Source organism: Canis lupus, chromosome 3, assembly GCF_003254725.2.
Source record: "Canis lupus dingo isolate Sandy chromosome 3, ASM325472v2, whole genome shotgun sequence".
NCBI classification, from domain to species: domain Eukaryota; kingdom Metazoa; phylum Chordata; class Mammalia; order Carnivora; family Canidae; genus Canis; species Canis lupus.
In genome coordinates this window covers 25441634-25456735 of record NC_064245.1, presented here as the reverse complement: position 1 = coordinate 25456735, position 15102 = coordinate 25441634, and the positions used below count along the sequence as shown (strand labels likewise).

Genomic DNA, 15102 nt, shown 5'->3' with positions numbered 1-15102 from the left:
ACTTAAGGGTTTGTTAAAACAGATTCCTGGGCCCCACCCCCAGAGTTTCTGATTTGGCATGTCTGGGAGGAAGCCTACAAATTTGTATTTCTGACTAATTCCCAGGTGCTGCTGCTGGTCCATAGATCACACATTGAGAGGCTGAAGAACAGAGAGCTTCCACTGTTCTCTTCTGAGGCCCTCAAATTCATTCCAATTTCTGGGCCCAGTGGTGAGGATGATTATAAGGTGAAGGTGAGTGAATATCTTCAGGTAATGAAGATAAGCCAGCGATCTGAGATGGGACAGGGAGTATGGAGTAGGTCTGCATGAAGACCTTGGGAAATTAGAGCAATTTGCTCTTCTCTTTCTTTGTAAATGGTAAAGTAGTAGAGCTACACCTCTTTTCAGAGATACAGTTTGTTTTGTCTGCACAGAACAGCATTCCTGTTCCCTGACAGACTACTCTTCCCTGACTCCAATCACTTGTTCCTGGTGGGCTTAGAATCAGAGCATTATGCTCTTGGGCCACAGATGTAGGTGCGTGACTTCCCTTGGCAAAGAGTCCTGTGGCACATGACCAGAGCCCTGCCAATCAGAGTTCTTCCCCGGGAAACTACATTTTACTGGTTAGGAAAGTTCTCACTTGTTTCTTTACAGAGTTGGACAAATGTGGTCAAGAACTGCTGTCAGCCCTATACTCCCCCATGGAGAATATGCAAGAGAATGAAAAAGCCAAAGGCCAAAAAGAAAGAGTGGAAGAGAACCAGATCAGCAGTAAGTCTCTGTGTCTAGTCACTAAGGTCTCAGAGCTGTTTGGAGTCTACAGCAAGTTCTTCAATTCTTTGCTTTCTATCAGTATCTAACTCTCATCTCCTTGCTCTTACCTTGGTTTGTTGTTTATTTCTCTCCTACAGCGATTTCAGTTGGGTTTCTGTCACTTGCAAAGGACAGGATCCTATTATCCCTCTTAATCAAACTGTCAAAGACAGAGGTGGAAAAAAGAAGTCACAGGAGGGTGTTGGTGATAGGATGCTCATATGGACTGCTAGGTTCTAGCAGCTGCAAGGAACAGGGCCTCATTAAGGTCTCCCCAAGAAAACGTCTAAGGGCACACATGCAGAGACTGTAAGTGGAAAGCCGTCAAAAAAACGGAGACAAGTTTAGGGTCAGCTACTCTCTAGATGTGTCTCTTCTGATCTCTGCTGCATGTCATTTCCTCTTTTCAGAGTGTCTACTCCATTCTTCCCTTATTCCTATTGATTAATACTCTCCCAGTTTTCCAGTTCGGATCGCAAGAGGTCCGCTAATGATAACTGCTATTCTTATTGTGCAGAGTCTTTTGTTCTTGGCCACTTGTGGGTGGCCAGCTAGCCTCTTTGGATGAGGCACGATCTCAAGTCCCATGAGAACCCTTCTCTGAGCCATAATAACAAAAGCTGGGGAATTTAGAAGGAGGTAGGCTTTCCATTTTGTCCATTGTAAGAGATGGACAATGGGAACAATAGGAATGAAGAGTCATGATATGAAATATCAGGTCAATATTATATAAACACGTTTGCAACAGAAAAAGTGCAGAGAGGGGAGTATGGAGAAGATATAGGGCAAGGACTTGCTGAAGTGATCTGGGTCAGAGCGAAAGGCTTCAGGTCCTAGAAAAAGCAAGACCAGTGTGGGCACTTTTACACTCAGAAGGTTGCGGTTGCCCACAGCCACGGCAAAGCCTCTGGCCTCTACTTGGCTTGACTTCTACTCTTTGACTTGTAGAAACTGGGGATAGTCACCACTTCTTCTACCCTTGCCACGGTCTCTCCAGAAGACTGGGAGCCGGTCACACAGACCAAGGGTGAGGTCCTCATAATTGACCTTTCAGGTAAGTTTCATAGCTTCAGAAACCTTAGTTTCCTTATCTAAAGATGGCATTACCTGCTTTCAGAGGGTTGTTGTGGAGAGCAAATAAGACAATGCTTGTAAAATACTTAGCCTAGTCGCAGGCACAAAGTGTGCATTGAATGCTAGTTATCATTGCTATATCATCATCATCATCATTACCATCATTTTCATTATGATACTTTCAAGGTGAGTGAGTGTAATATGACTCCAGGGACACATTTGTGAACAAAGCTTATCTTTCTACCTGTTTGCTGATACTAGTCGTTTCTCTAACAAACATCTCCCACTTAAAAGTAAAATTAAAATCCAGATATATTTAAACTGTACAGTTATATGTCCAAAGTGAATACTACTTTATAGAATTTAGAAGATATTTTTAGAATATTTTTATTTTAAAAAAAGAACAAAAGGAAGGAGGAAAGGAAGGAAAGGGAGGAGGGAGGAAGGGAGGGAGGGAGGGAGGGAGGAAAGTAGGAAGGACTTACTTGTAAGATTTTATACTTCATTATGAAAGAGATGAATTCCTATTGTTAATTGAGGTATCAGTGGAACAACAGTGAAAAACAACCAGAAAAAGATACCTGAAAAATTCTTCATTTTGTAATACAGAATATCTGGGTGTTTTTATGTAAGAGAGTGTAAGATCATTCATTTGGTCCAACATGCCTCGAGCATTATCAGAAGTTTATTTGAAAAATATATGAGAAGGTTGGGAGGGTGTGGCTTAAATATAATCTTCACGTTTAAAATTTAATTTTACACACTGCCATGCTGTTTCGTTAAATATGCAGGGAAGGGAAGAGTAGTATTCTTCAGACTTGAAAAAATTAATCCATGTTTCTTGGCATGAACAACCATGTTATATTTAAAATATACATATATAATGTGAGACCCATTATCTAATAAAAGTCATGAAATCTATCCTATCTACTTTGTAACTTACACTAACTGGAAGTTGATCAAAGAAAACCACTTCCATTTTTATTACATTGTTACTATTTTTATGGATAAAATTTAAAATGTATGATAAAAATCCAATATACAGTAATTGAAACATACAGTCTGACCTCACATTGTTCTGATAAATCTGTTCATTTCTGGCCATTTTCAGTGTTGCTATAGTGAACAGTGTTGACAAGTGGATGAAAAAAGCTTATAAATGGAATTCTGATCATAGATAAGACTGAACATAAACTGTCTCCCCACATTTCTGCATGTTAGAAGGCCCGGCTTGTGCCCCAGATGGCCATCTCCCAATAATACATAAAACATTTCTTGCTAGAGCTCGGCACACGTTGAATGCACAGGTCATTTGAACAGAACAATAATTCAATTCACTTAATAATGACCTCACTGGGAACAAACACAGACCCAGGATGATGCTGTTAGAAGAATAAAATCGTATTAGAGTTTTAAAAATGAAATTCTTAAAAAGCCGCCATGCTCTCTTGTCAAAATAGCACTTAAATGTATTCAGTGTTTAGCGACCAGGCAGGCTCACTGAGTTTATTTTAGTCTCTTGAATTTTACTGCTGTGTTTCTGTGCCATGTTTCTTCAGTTTTCATGCTGGTAGCTTTCCTGGGAAGGTCAACGGTGCCCACTGAACCTTCTATTGGCTTATTGGCTGAGCTCATTGATGAAGAAGCCTGGAGTTCATCACTTTTTCTTATCTTCTGGCTGAGATGGCAGTCAATGAGGAATGACTGCCGAAAGTTTCAGAAGGACACATGGGAATCATTTAATCTGACCAATAAAATAAGCTATTTATGTATGGAACAGTTATAATAACCTCAACCACTAAGGCAATATTTCTCTAGAATAATTTTTAGGTTTAAGACTAATTTTATTCCTAGCTTATAAGGCTTAAAATTCAGGATTCCCTTCTTCGGCAGAAATGAATGAATTCAGCCAGGAATAATCATATTCTAGAATGACCCCTTTCTGGCATCTAGATACTTGCTAACAAGATAGCTTCATGTTTTGACATCACTGATATACATGAGATCAGGCTCCACGTACCCAGAATTTTTCACCACAGTGTTCATTTCTATACTGTAAAACTAAGTCCAAGTGCTTTGAAATTAGGCCGTTTATTGTCAGAGTCTTAACTATCAATACCATATCTTCTAACTTAATAAACAGCAGGGGCTTTAAATATGTTTTGCCTAATACATGTTATGAAAAGGATCTTTATTTAACTTTTGGGATCCAAATCATAACCTTGCAGAAAAGAGGGGTTTAAAAAAAAAAGAGAGCACAGATACAGTCTATTCAAATCATGATTATTTCAATGTTGGAGAACAGGGAGCAAATTTTGGAGAAATTTTGTCAGCAATTGTTTTATAGTTTAAGGATTTAATTATTTGATTCCTTATTCTTTTCCCCACCTCTGTCTATCCTGGTAGGCTTCAAAACGCTGAATCTCCTTTCCTACAGAGTAGTGCTTTTATGTATGGGAAAGACATTTCTTTATAGGAAATACTCATTAGTTTATTTCTGTACCTGCCTCATCAATATCATCTGGAATACCCTGTAATAGTGGCAATTTATTAACCTCTGCTATAAAAGCAGGAGAAAGAACACTCATGCTATTTTTCCATGAAAATGGTGGTTAGGGTTAGGGGTGTTTTAAGGATATAGTAATATGGGGAGAGATAGGGAAGAAGTTAAAGAAGCAGAGTCATTTCCCACTAAATTTTTAGGCACTAAAGATGTAGCTATAACCCAAAGAAGATTCTTTTTCCTTCATTTTCCCCTCACTGCTTTTACTGATACTTCTCTGAGAAGACACCGCCCTTGCCTCTACAAGAACCTGCTATTTGAAGGAGAGAAAACGCAGAAGGGAAATAAATAAATAAATAAATAAATAAATAAATAAATAAATAAATAAATAAATATAAAAGGCAGTAGGTAACTTAGGGACTGTGTTGAAAGTACAGGAGTGCAGAGAAATTTGAGATTGAGAAAGGCTTCCTGAAGGAATTGCAAGGTGTGTGTGCAGATCCTGCTGCTGTGGGGTACAACAGGTTGTATCTGGATTCTATGTGAGGCTGAAGGGGGGGTTCCCTTCTCACTACCCCAAGATGCTGGAGATCCTTCGGCAGCTATGTGCATCATTTCCGTGGCAACAGCTTAGCTTCTCAGTTTACCTGCCTAAAGGCTGGAGGACTTGCAGAGCCTGAAAAGGGCGCTGAAGAGCTCATGTACCCTTCTCGAGGGAAAAGGAGGGGAGTAGAGCACGGGAAGCCAAGTCTTTCCCAGCTGAGGCCCTTGGAAAAGGAGAGCAGGAGGGAGGAAAGCCCAGCAGGTGCTGCTAATCATCACAGGAGTAACATTTATGCAGCACTGTGCAGAGAACTGTTCAAAGCTATGCACGTGGGTTATTAACTCAGGTGATTCTCCCAACCACCCTATTAGGAAGTACTATTAATATCCCCATTTTACAGATGAGGCACAGGAAAGCTAATTAACTTGCCTAAGACCACACAGCTACTTAATTGACATAGTTGGGACCTGAGCCCAGACACGGCTGGACTCCAGCACCTCTGCTCTTCGGTGGTTCATGACTCTGGCTGCACATTAGAATCACTTGGAGAGCTGTTAAACAATATTGATACCTGGGCCTCCATCCCAGAAATACTGATTTAATTGATCTGTAGCGGGGCCTGGGGCAGGAGTACTTTTAAAATTTCCCCAGGTGATTCTAATGTGCAGCCAGGATTGCCAGCCCAGCTCTTCTTCCTCTCATTCTCCTGTTACCTCATTATCTCTGTACCTCTCCCCTCCTCCTCGTTACTCAGACTGTTCGGCCCTGCTCTTAGACCCTGCCGGGCTCTTGTTTTTTTTCTCCCGCACAAAATGGCTCTTGTACTGGTGTTAAAGTATGTCCACAAATCCTGTGACATTCCTCTCTTCAAAAGGTGAAGCCTAACTCTCCTCCTCTTGAATGTGGGCCGAAGTGACTTGCTTCTAATGAACGGAATCTGGTGGAAGAGATGGTCTGTGACTTCCAAGACGAGGTCATAAAAGACATTGCAGCTTCCTCCTTGTCCTCCCTTGTGAATTGTGGGCTGCTCACTCTGGGGGAAACTAGCTGCTGTGCCATAAGAACACTCAAACAGCCCTGTGGAGAGGATCTCGTGGCAAGGAAATGTGGATTCCTGCCAACAGCCAAAGAACTAAGGCCTTCCAGCAAATAACCACTGAGTGAGCCAAACTGGGAGTGAATCTTCCAGCACCAATGAATCCTCAGAAAGACTACAGCTCCAGCTGACATCTTGAACGCCACCTCATGAGAGGTCCTGACCTGGAGCCACCCTGCTAAGCTGCTCCCAGATTCCTGACCCTCAGAAACCATGTGAGCTAATAAATGTTGGTTGTTTTACACTGATAAATTGTGGGGTAGTTTGTCGTGTAGCAATAGATAACTAATAAAGCCGCCTTCATCCCCACCCTCCCACATTGACTTGGAGCTGGGGAAGTTGCCAGGGCTGCAACAGAAAAGTGTTCTGACATCCCAAGGTGGAATTCTGAATGTATTTACCATAGAAACATAGCGCCATGCATATTTATGTATGTACATATATGTATGTAAATGCATAGGAGAAGTCTGGAAGGAACAAGCCATACTGTTGATGGTGGTAGAGCCAGAAATAGGAGATGGAGTGGGATCAAGAGTGGGGGAGGAAGCCCAGGGGAATTTTCTTTCCTGCCCTTGCAGACTACCGTGTTCTTTGGATATTTCACAATGAGAATGTATCTTTGTGTCACCTGAGTAATTAAACATATTTTTTCCCCACATAAAAGCAAGGGAACTAAAAAAAAAAAAAAAAAAAAAAAGCATCATTGTACCTGAGTCTGGGTTCTGTTGAAGTAGAGTTTTATTAGGAATATAGTTGTACAAGTACATTATGGATACAACAGTATTTCATAGTCTGTCCTGACAGCCTTAACACCACACAGAACACTGCATTGCGGGCACTGTAGTGATGAAGAATGAGAGAACAACGGGCCTTGGAGCCTGACCCTCACACGTGTTTGATTCCCGACTCTGACACCAGCTTGGCAAGTCACGCAACTGTTCTGAGCCTGTTTTCCTCATCTGTAAAGTCAAAATAATGATAGGAGAATTAAGCAGGGCTTCACGCAGTGAATGATCCAGAGGCGCTACTCATTAAATGTCATTTTATGGAAAAATATGGGTCCTAGTTCCAAACATATACATTTTGGGATCATTACATGTAAATAAATTGAGGGCTCCATGAATTATATGTTTTTGCTGATTTACCTTTTCTTTACAGAAGGTTCATGACACAGAACAGACTTTTAAAACACATTTACTGCATGAATATTGCAAACATTGCTGTGGTCAAATATTTGGGTTTTTTATTTAAAGTGATAAAGACCTGAACATATTTCACGTTTACAACAGAGAAACTGGAGACAGTGGAGATGAGCAGATCATCCCAAAGAGTTGAAACAGTGCTAAATCTGATTTCTACTGGACGTTAGCATCAAGGGAAGTTGGACCATCCTACCCTACACATACATTAGAGGTTACACACAGGGAGCCTACAGACCACAGAACGTCAACAGAGACGTTTCATTTAACCCATACGGTGTTTTTGAGAAACATTTGAATTTGCTGCCCTCATTTAAACTTGTAAGATTTTATATAAATATACAGATTTCAGATGGCTTTTAGAAAACTGACATATCCGGCTATCTTGGGCCAGTTGGCTTGGGCTGAGTCATGGATTCCTCTTTTAGTCAGGTGAAGGGTTTTCCAAGAGGCCACAGTTCCCTCTGGGACTGGCCTGTGTTACTCATTAAGGTTACTTCCTTGCCCTTGTATCCACTGAGTATGCACCTCTGAAACTCTGGGTGTGTATCCCAAATGCAGGAAGAATGTCATTGGGACAGGATTATCATGTGGTTTTACAATTATAAAAACTGCCGCAGCATGCTGCAATTGTAGAGATCCCAGAAATGAAGGCCATGTCTCTCTGTTTACCTTTTAATGAACCAAAGGAAAAAAAATGTAGAGCTCTCTGAAATGTTTGTATGAAGAAATGAAGAGCTGCTATTTATAATCTACTGTACTTCTCCAGTGAGCTAATATTTATTAGGAGGACCTTCAGTCTCCCAAATGCTCTAAAGTTGCATGTCATCATAGCCAATCTATTTAGAGTATCCTTTTCCCATTTGACTGAGGAGGCCAGGATTCTTTTCCTCAACACATGCTCAAATCCTACCAATGGGAGAAAGAGCTGAACCATGACCCTTGCCTTTGATAGAGAGATACTTATCAACTTTGGTGATATTGAGTTCATTTTTAATATCATAGAGTCACTTATAAATCAATACCTGTCCAATACTGAAATAGATGTTCCTGTCTGGTCGTTATTAAAAACAAACAAAAAGGGACGCCTGGATGACTCAGAGGTTGAGCGTCTGCCTTTGGCCCAGGGCATGATCTCGGGGTCCCGGGTTTGAGGTCCCACATCGGGCTCCCTGCAGGGATCCTGCTTTTCCCTCTGCCTGTGTCTCTGCCTCTCTCTCTGTGTCTCTCATGAATGAATGAATGAATAAATAAATAAATCTATCTTTAAAAATATAATAAAAAAATAAAAACAAAAAAATCAGCCCCATTTCCTTAGCTCTGCTTGAAAATCTCTCTCCATGGTAAAATTATTACCCATTGCTAACAAAAGCTAAAGATGAATTTGTGGTAAAAAAGAATCTTTCATTTGCTAGTAATTTGTTTTAGTCTAGGCCATTTCCCCCTAATATTTTATTAAGGAAATTTTCTTCTTTTTTAAAACTTATAAGTAATTTCTACACCCAGTGTAGGGCTCAAACCTACAACCCCTGAGATGAAGAGTCACATGCTCTACTGATGAGCCACACAAGTGCCCCCCCAAACTTTCAAACATATGGAAAAGTTGGAAGAATGACACAATGAATACCCATACCTTTATCATCCAGATTATAGAATTTACATTTGCTATATTTACTTTAGCACATACACATTTATTCGTCTATCAACCTATCACTTCACATTCATTTTTTTTAGATTTATTTTTTATTGGTATTCAATTTACTAACATACAGAATAACCCCAGTGCCCGTCACCCATTCACTCCCACCCCCCGCCCTCCTCCCCTTCTACCACCCCTAGTTCCTTTCCCAGAGTTAGCAGTCTTTACGTTCTGTCTCCCTTTCTGATATTTCCCACACATTTCTTCTCCCTTCCCTTATATTCCCTTTCACTATTATTTATATTCCCCAAATGAATGAGAACATATAATGTTTGTCCTTCTCCGATTGACTTACTTCACTCAGCATAATACCCTCCAGTTCCATCCACGTTGAAGCAAACGGTGGGTATTTGTCATTTCTAATAGCTGAGGAATATTCCATTGTATACATAAACCACATCTTCTTTATCCATTCATCTGTCGATGGACACCGAGGCTCCTTCCACAGTTTGGCTATCGTGGCCATTGCTGCTATAAACATCGGGGTGCAGGTGTCCCGGCGTTTCACTGCATCTGTATCTTTGGGGTAAATCCCCAGCAGTGCAATTGCTGGGTCGTAGGGCAGGTCTATTTTTAACTGTTTGAGGAACCTCCACACAGTTTTCCAGAGTGGCTGCACCAGTTCACATTCCCACCAACCACATTCATTTTTTTAATACATTTCAAAAGAAGTTGCAGAGTGCATTAGTGCATTTCACCTCCCAAACACTTCAGCATGCATATCATTAGAATTGATTATTTGCTTATGGGATTCAAAAAGTCTTAGTGTGGTACAATATGTGTAACATAAAATTTAGCATTTGAATCATCTGTAAATATACCATTCTGTGGCATTAACTACATTCCCCTTGTTGTGCAGGCCTCACCACTGTCCATCTCCAGAACTTGCCACTTTCCCTAACTGAAACTCTGTACCCATGAAACAATAACCCCCCACTTTTTCCCCTCCCCCACTGCCCCTGGCAACCACTATTCTACTTTCTGTGCCTATGAATTTGACTACTCAAGGTACCCATATAAATGGGATCATACAATACTTGTTCTTTTATGACTGGCTTATTTCACTTAGCATAACATCTTCAAGGTTCATCCACATAATCGCCTGCCTTTTTCAGGCTGAATAATATTCCATTGTATGTGCATAGTACATGTTGTTTATTCATTCATCCATTGGTGGACACTTGAGTTGCTTCTACCTTTTGCCTATTGTGAATAATACTGTTATGAACATGGGTGTACAAATGTCTGTTCAAGTCCCTGCTTTCACTTCTTTTGGGTATATTCCCAGAAGTGGAATTGCTAGATCATATGGTAATTCTATATTTAATTTTTTGAGGACTTTATGATTTCTTTTTTATGTAAAATTTACACACAGTGAAATACACATATCTTAATCTACAATTTGATGGGTTGTGACAAATGCATACTCTAGTGGATATTTTTTGTTTCTTTTTATAAGTCCTGAATATATATAAGAATTTTTCAGTTAGAATGCTGACATTTTCTGTGACCAAAATCCTGAAGGAAAGAGTGTGGACTTGGATGACACTAAGCATCCATTTTCAGGATCTACTGACCTTATCAATTTTCATATTTTAAAATCTGTAAAAAAAAAAAAAAAATCTCACAGTCCTGGGGTGCCTGGGTGGCTCAGTCAGTTAAGTGTCTGACTCTTGATTTCAGCTCATTGATTTCAGCTCAGGTAGTCCCAGGGTTGTGGGATGGAGCCCCATGTTTTTGGGCTCCATGCTCAGCGTGGAGACTGCTTGAGATTCTCTCTCTCCCAGTGCCCCTCCCGCCCACACACTCTTTCTCTCAAACTAAATAAATAAAATAAAAATAAAAGATCTCACAGTCCTGAAATTAGAATTTGCAAAAAATAATGATCTATGTCTTCCACTACTGACTATAAACACTTTAGTTTGTGTAAGCAATGACTACAATTGTTTCAGAGAGGGATTTTTTTAAACAGAAGAATGCATATTGAGCTCAATTTTTTAGCTCCTACCCATTACCAGGGATGAGATGATCTCCCCCTGCATCTATCATGCAGATTTTTCAGAGCCTATAATGAGGCTCTTCCTAAAGATTCTAAGCAGTGAACAATGTTTATCTTGCACATCAAGAATTTATATTTTTGACAACGAAAACAACAATGTATATAGTAATCGGATTGGCAAAAAGTGTTAATAGTCTCATCAAGGGTGTGGAAAAACAGGCATTCTCAAATACTGTAGGTGGTATTAAATGGTAGGAGGATTTGTTACTTAGTCCTTGTTAACATTTTTAATATACCTTTTTTCCAACCCTAGGAGTTTCACTTCTAGGAATTTTTGTTTTACAGAGATGTTTGTACAAGTGCACTAAGATATAATTGTATTCTGTTGTTTGTTGCTGCATGGCTTATAGTAGCAAAAAACTGGAAACAACCCAAATATCAGTCAGTAGGTAACTGCTAAAAATAAATCCTGATATACCCACATTTAACTGGTATAACTTGCTTTACCAGCTGGGACACAAATAAGGTTACATCGTTTTTATTTTTTCAAATTTCATTAGGCCTGAACATCTATGTGCCAGATTAGTGCCAGAGGAAGTCCACTGCCTGTCTCCTTTCTTAAGGCCTCTTCCCTCCCCTGAATTATCCAACTACCCTGGGGCTTTACTCCTTGCAAAGTGGCCAGTCCTGCTTCTAAATGCCTCATAGAGAGAGAACTAGGGAATCTGATTAGTCTATTAGAAGCCTTATTTTCAGCGTCTGTTGCTTCTGTTTGCCATAATATGACTGTTGAAAGCTGCAAAAGTAATAAATAGGGTCTAGCATTGTAAAATAAAGAATTAAAAAAAAGGTTTGATTGAGACTTTGTTTTGAAAAAATAAAAGATTATCTTATCTTTAAATGTGATTTATCTTTGAAGACACACATGTAACAACTCTAATTGCAACAATGGTCTAATTTTTAGAATAAACAAAGACTGAATCAAGTGTTGATTTGGTGAGGGGGATAATTTTCCCAGCAAAATTATATGATAGCAAATTTTGACACCCTTCACTTCATGCTGACTTTTATAGCAGAATCATACAAAGGTCATTTTGAAAAAAGATGTAAAGGCTTCATCAATTTTCCTGAGAGCTTCTCTTAATCCTTTGATATTCAAATAATTTTCCTTTTGAAGAATTTATCCTCTTATCATCCTTGTTGTTTTTCTCATCTTTAATTGTTAACTGGTCTAACACTGCCAGATACTCATTTGCTTATGGAACAGTTCTCCAAAATCACTTTCAATGACTTCATAAAATTCTGCATCTTTTGCAAGATTAGCAATCTTACATGGCCACTGAAATGCATTTTATTTACATTGTATTGTCGGATGTTTATAACATCTACTATCAGCAAAATTGACTGGGTGGGGAGAGATGCTGGTAATAAGTCGGAAGGGCTATTTAAGTGGGGACTAATTTAGTAAGTGGCCAGTATATTAGTGGATATTTTTCTGTTATGACCAATTTTTGCTTTTCTACACAACTTATCAACTACTATGATTCAGATAATGATAATGAATAGTTGGATAACATAAATTTCCATATAATGCAGCACTAAAAAGGAACGAGGTATGTGTTGACATGGAAAAATGTTTCACAATGCATTGTTAAATGAAAAAAAAAAGAACAAGTTCCAAAAGATATAAATAGCATAGTGATGTTTCCAGGAAATAATAATAAATGCTAGTGTATGCATCAAAAATACAAATAAGTAAAACAACTTGGAAAAGTATACACTATGTATTAGCAGTCATTTCTAATAGGAGTGTGGGGGAGGGGGAAAGCTCATCTTGGTAGCCTTATTTTTAATGAGTATTTATTACACTTTCAAAGATGATGAAAGCCAATTAAAAATATTTTTAACTAATACAGCTGTGAAATGGCCACAGGTTAAAAAAGAAAAAAAAAAAAAAGGGCTGTTACTACATTAGTGTCCAAACGGTGTACCCTTAGAAAGAGCTGTCACAGGCCTATTTTGAAGGGGCATAATGGGACTCTTCACCAATATGAACCTGTTTTGTTATGAACACCCCAGAGCTCATTCTCAAAATAAGCCACAAACGTTTACCAAGAATCTGTTCTTCTCATGATACTGGGCTGCACTTAGTGCTCAGAGCAGTACAAGGATCTATAAGGCTACAAGAGCCTTTCCTCAAGAAGCTAACAGGTTAGTTGAGAAGGTAAGAAGCTCCTCCCTGAATGAAGTAGGCAACAGCACCTGGTCTTCAGTGGCCAGGGTGTGGGCAAGATGGTACAACTGTGCCAAGGCAGAAAAATTGAGTTTTCAGAGTCTTTGCTCCTGCTTAGAATTCTGTGTTAGTCCAAGCATTAGATGAGTGTCAGAATTGAGCACAGATATTAATCTTCAGAGAAGAATGCAGCTCTTTATTCTACATGGGGAGATAAACTCATAGCTTGGTCCAAAGACCAGTTAGAGCTCCATTCAGATCTTGTGAGGGCTTTGGGGGGCTTTTGATGGGGATACTAATGAAGTGAAATGGTGAACGGTGTTTGTATTTTTTTTTTTTTTGGCTCTTCTGCCTCATTTTAGTGAATAAGGAACCAGACCTGACTCAAGGCTACGCTGCTGCTGAGGGAAGAATCCGAATTTGAATCCAGCACTTGTGATTCTAGAGCCTGCTCTCATGATTTCTATGATCCATTCCTTTCTCATTGCAGATTATAAGCTAGTTGTCACCTGCTACATGTGGAAAGGAGATGTTTGGCATGGCACTGATCAATGTGTATATTTGCTGAGAAGTTTACCCCAGGAGAAAAGAGAAAACAAGCTGTGTGAATGGAATTTGGAGAAAGGTAATACCTCCTTGTAAACAACAGTAAGGTCCATGAAATCTCTATAGTCTTCCTGGAAAAGAAGTTGCCAAGATTTCTGTAGACTTGGTCTTCCTTTTCACTCTTGGAAAAAATCCATTTAGGGCAGAGTTGAAACACATTAAATGGAGTAGCACTTTCTCTTCTGCCTAAGCAGTGGATAATCAGAGGTGCTTTGGATTCTGAATTTAGCTGCAACAAAATTAACTTTTAAAAATTTGCTGTTGATACACTTCAATTACAGACTCACTTTGGCATATTCAATACCTAGGGTAAAAGGGCTTTATATGTGCTATGTAACATAACCTATAGTGATAATGTAGTGTGCTATGATATTTACCGCTTAATTCTACCAATTTGTTCTTTAAAATAGGGAAAGTGTGACCTTATCATTAGAGTTTAGCTTGGATCTATGACTCTTTCCAGGAAAATTAAAAACTTTAAAAAAATTTTTAAAAATCATTTGATATTTTAGGCAAAAGTTTATTATATATGTATTATCTTGCAAAATAGTATCATAGAAGGATATAAAAAAAGTGGTTTTAGTTCACTACTGTGGTCATCGTAAAATGTAAGGCAACTCATTTAGGTCCTTTCCTTTGTTGCAGAGTGAAAACAAAATGCTTCCTACATCTACTTTTGAAACACGAAAGTACCTCCTTTTAATGGAAAATGTCTGGGAGTCACTGCCTTGAAAAAATTTCTAAAAAGTACTCTCAACATCCTAAACTATAGGAAAATAACTTGTGGATAATGAGCTCCACATTCTTTCTCTCCTTCTTTGCCCTCTTTATCTCCGAGAATGTGAGGAGTTGGCATTGAACATAGCAGTGACTTATGGACAACCTCAAAGGTCTATGGGAAAAAAAAAATCTGCAGTTTTGCTGAGGCAAGCATCAGAATCCCAAACATTATTGTCTGAGAACAAATCACTTGATTAGTGAGTGGGCTCAGCCATCCACCTGGTATTCACATCTTAGGCAAGATCTTATGGTTCTCTATAATCATCACATCTGCAATAAATTCTGCGAAAAGATAATACCTATGTTTCTTTGTAGAAACGGCCCTGAAAAGTAAGTTAACTACTAGTGCGGTGCTGAAAAGCGATGGCATTTATTAATTTGCATTATCATATTTAGATAATTGCATGATTATATTTATATTTAGATTATATTTAGATTGTAATTAGATGCATGACACTGGAGGCCTCTTGATATAAATTTGAAGACTCCCTGTGTTTTCAGTCATTTGCAGACTGGCACATGACTTTTTTTTTTTTTTTAAGATTTTATTTATTTATTCATGACAGACACA

General features: G+C 39.0%; 1 long non-coding RNA gene across 2 annotated transcripts in view; it reads left to right on the top strand.

The window, feature by feature from the left end:
- LOC112653476 (uncharacterized) overlaps positions 1-14827 on the top strand; it is an 87121-nt gene extending 72294 nt beyond the window's left edge. For both annotated transcript variants that reach the window (XR_003132206.3, XR_003132207.3), the window contains exons 3-8: positions 106-234; positions 640-756; positions 1747-1852; positions 5794-6230; positions 13636-13770; positions 14397-14827. This is a non-coding gene — a long non-coding RNA (uncharacterized LOC112653476). The remainder of the gene's footprint in view (positions 1-105; positions 235-639; positions 757-1746; positions 1853-5793; positions 6231-13635; positions 13771-14396) is intronic.
- The last annotated feature ends 275 nt before the right edge of the window (positions 14828-15102 follow it).